Raw genomic sequence first — 3,954 nt, 5'->3', positions numbered from 1 at the left:
AAGATTAAATTTGCACACATCTAAAATGACAGAGAGAGGAAAACCCTTCAAAACTGAAAAGGGCATGGAATGAATGAAACTGTGCCTGCTTTATTGGAAAATGAGACAACTGAACGTTTGTGTGTGTTTGCATCAGAATCACAATACCATAGTGTGAACTGTTGTAGTTAGGTATGTGATTTTCACCTTGATATACTTTCATTTAGCACATTACTTGACACCCACTGAGAACCCAATAAAATTTTGTTGCAGAAAAAGCAAATTCTTTAACATTGATGGCAAACAAAAAACAGAGCAGAATGGAATAGGGAGAGGAGCGTGGTCACAACAATCTTCCTGAAGATGATTAATTTTTCACAAATCAGTTTTGATGGATACAATTACGGATTAATGAAAAGAGTTGGAGAGCTTTTTGTGTTTTGTCAGTGGGTGAGTAGCGGTGAGGTGGTAGTGGTAGAGATTAAGGCGTAAGGAAAACTTGCAAATAGAGACTAGTCAGTTATGTGCAGAGATTTATGAACATTGGTTTGTACAGCCTTGCACATAGTAGGAACTATTTATGGAATGGTTACAGCATTCTGGTTTGACTATCTTTCTTTTTGAATTTGGTTTTACTACTTACTTTATTTGACTATGTAATACTCATATATGCTCTTGAATACAAAATCCAAAATTCAAAGAGATAGACTGTTGAAAGTAAGTCTCTCCCATATGGACTCTCAGCCAACCAGTTCCCTCCCAAGAGGCTATTTCAGAGGGAAAATATCCTTCCCCAAATATTCTATGCATACTTGGGATATACTTTTCTATCTTTCTTTTTTCTATTCTTCCTTTCTTCCTCCCTCCCTTTGAACAACGTTAGCAGGCTGTACATACTGCACTTTTATTTAAATAAATAAAATATTTTTAAAGATATCTTGGAGATAGAGTTCTAAAGTTTTACATTTAGAACTGCCTAATTATTATTATTATTACAATAGCTGCGTGCTATTCCACGTATAGGATGTTAAAGTTGAATTAGTGAGTCTTCTAATGAGTTGTTTTCAGTCGTTTGAGTTGTTTTTAGGTCTTTGTTATTACAAACAAAGCTTCATGAACATCTTTGCACACGTCTTTGCATGCGTGTGCAAATATAGAATAAATGAATGAGAGGAATTGCTGGGACAAAGATTTATGTACACTTAATGGCCACCAACAAATTCTCTCCTTCTATACAATTCATAATTTTAACAGCAATGCACAATAAAGACTATTTATCAATATCCTTGTTAGAGTACTCTTAGGAAAGGTGTTTTCTTTGCTCACCTGAAATGCTCTCACTTGAGGTTCTGGCTTGTGTTGTTCTTTATGTGAGTGACAATGACAATTATTACATATGTTTAAAAGTCATTTTCACTCCCTGTGTATTCCTGACCTTTGCCCATTTTTCCATTGGGTTGATTTTTCCTTCTTGATTTACAGGAACTATTTCAGCATTAAGAAAATTAATCCTTTACCTAGTACTGTGTTGAAATATTATCTTTTAGTTTGTCATTTGTTGTTTTTAAGGTGTCTCTTTCATATAATATTTGTATATATTTTTAATGTAGTTGAATTTATTAATAATTTGGTTTTTGTTTTGTTTCATACTCAGAACTTCCAGATTCCACGATTTTTTAAAAAATTCTCTCAAGAATTCTTACAGTATTATGATTTCTATTTTTTAAGCATTTAAAACTTTGATTATATGAAACTTATTCTGGAAATTGAAGAGTGTGGAGATGGGATCAGTCATCCCTGGAATTCTAGTCGCTCATTCACTCAGCAAATAGGAAGTGTCTACTGGGTGTCAGGCCATGTGTAAGGCACTGGGTGAGCTTTTCTGGAAAATCTGATGCGAACTGAGAAAAATCCATAATCACAGAGTCCCAAAGCAAGTGCTTTCCCTCAAAGAAGTGTTTGCTCAAAGTATCTATATGACAAAAGAAAAGTGATTCTGAATTTCCAGATCTGGATAAGAGAATTTTCCAAACCAGGAAAAGAGACAGCAGAAAATGAAAAGCCCCCCCATTCAGCCTAGCTCCTATGAGTTGGGGCTCTCTGTCTCCCCTCTTCCTTCTCTCGCCACTGCACCAGGCCTCCTACCCCTCTTTCTTCCTCTCCCTGATCTCCATCTGAAGCCCAGAGACCTGGTAGGAAGGTCTCCTGTGGGCCTTCTGCTCTTCTGGGTGGTTGGCCCCACCTGAACCCTCTATGGCTTCGTTACCCCCTTTCTCAGCCAGATATGCAGAGGGGACAAATCTTCCAGGGTCTGAGGCTGGACTGTCCAGTGGGCATCCCAGCCCTCTCTCAGAGCCACCAGCCATCAGGTGCCCTTTTCTTTTCAGTTCACGAATGAATCTGGAGAGCTGCCAACCCACAGCATCCAAGGCGTTTTCAGAGAGTCATTTATTGACAATTCTTCTTAGGTTTATAACCAGTCTTTCCTTCTCACTCAATGTCCCATTGATGTGCGAGCCTTCCAGGTAATGGTGGATGGCAGTGTCATCGCACGTCCTCTGGTACTGCTGGAAGTTGCCGTACCACAGATGGAGCACTTGTTTCTCGGCAGGAGTGAGATCCTTACTGAATTCTTTCTGGAAGTAATACTATGCCTCAGCATTCTGGCACAGAGGCAGGCAAGGTCCGAGCAGGCACGGGAGAGATTAATATTGAACTCAACAACTTTCTTAAAATGATGCACAGCACTTTTCATCATTTCCTGTAGTTTTTCTTCATTAGTCGTGCACTTTCTTGACCTCTGCATTTATCTGATTTTTGCTCTGTAGCAGCAACCAATCTGGAGATGTTGGTAGACATTGTTCAGCAATGATTCTAATGCTGTTTTAAGTAATTCTATAGCTGTGTCCAGAGTACCTTTATTTCGGTAATATTTGGCAGCACTACAGAGTACATCTGTTGGACATGGCGTTTTCTTCAAGGCCTCTTCAACCTACTTGTCTTCTTCTGCTTCCTTCCTGATCTTTTGAAGAGTCAGAGCCAGGAGAAGATTTATATACTGGTTGTCAGGGTTCAGCTGGATGGCCTGCCTCAGAAGGCAAATGGTGTTCTCTGTTGGTGCTTTGTCTCCCAACTGATAAGAGTGATTGCCAAGCCTAGGGAGAACTTTGGTGGGCTTGTCTTCCAGAGCCTTCTCAAAACAGCCCATTCATAACTCCTTAGCCCATTCATAACACTTTTCTCCCTATTTTAAAAGTGCCCATCCTTCCTCACAGTGAATCTTAGGGCATTCAATTCTATAGGAGCTTGCAAACTCCTTATGAAGATTTCCCACCTTGCTGATGTAAGGTTGAGCTTATGGAAATTTACCCATGTGATAATAGATCCAGTCATAGTTTCCCCAGGTGACCAGATATCTGATTTTGCCTTGGTGGGCTTGCTCCTGCAGAATATACTCCTCTGCTTGGTGTAAGTATGCCAGAGCCACCTCATTCTGGCCTCTGAGGTGTTTAACATAGGCAAACAGATTGTACATGATTGCTTTAAATTCTGTATTTAGAAACTCCACCTGGTTATGCACTCTGTCTTCTAAATCATGTAAGAAACTTTCTTCATCATATAGATTCCAGGTAAAGTGATATTTCAGTTGTGGTAAGATTTTTTCCAAGGAATGTTTGGTGATTTAAAGGTAGGGGAAGAAAAGTGAACATTTTGGAATATGAGGTAGCTGATGAACAAAGCGACAAGTTTGGGGAATGGCTACTTGACCACTTCTGAGAAGAAGTTAAACATACAGAAGGTAAGAAACTTTGCACTCTTTCCCCATCCTCAAATACCTGGAGTTTACACTGAGTCTCATGACCTCTTTTGCATGCTGTCTCAAGTTGCCTTGCACGTGGTGGTGAGAGGATATTAACGGATGGACCAGACATGAGGGAAGGAGAAATTCTTGTCATTCTAACATGGGGAGACAGC

General features: G+C 39.6%; 1 pseudogene; it reads right to left on the bottom strand.

Annotated features, from left to right (window-relative positions):
* Positions 1 to 2,785: 2,785 nt before the first annotated feature.
* On the bottom strand, positions 2,786 to 3,652 carry LOC134381729 (interferon-induced protein with tetratricopeptide repeats 3-like; annotated as a pseudogene).
* Between the last annotated feature and the right edge of the window lie 302 nt (positions 3,653 to 3,954).

Source organism: Cynocephalus volans, chromosome 7 (assembly GCF_027409185.1).
Source record: "Cynocephalus volans isolate mCynVol1 chromosome 7, mCynVol1.pri, whole genome shotgun sequence".
Taxonomy (NCBI): domain Eukaryota; kingdom Metazoa; phylum Chordata; class Mammalia; order Dermoptera; family Cynocephalidae; genus Cynocephalus; species Cynocephalus volans.
This window is presented reverse-complemented; position numbering and strand designations above follow the sequence as displayed.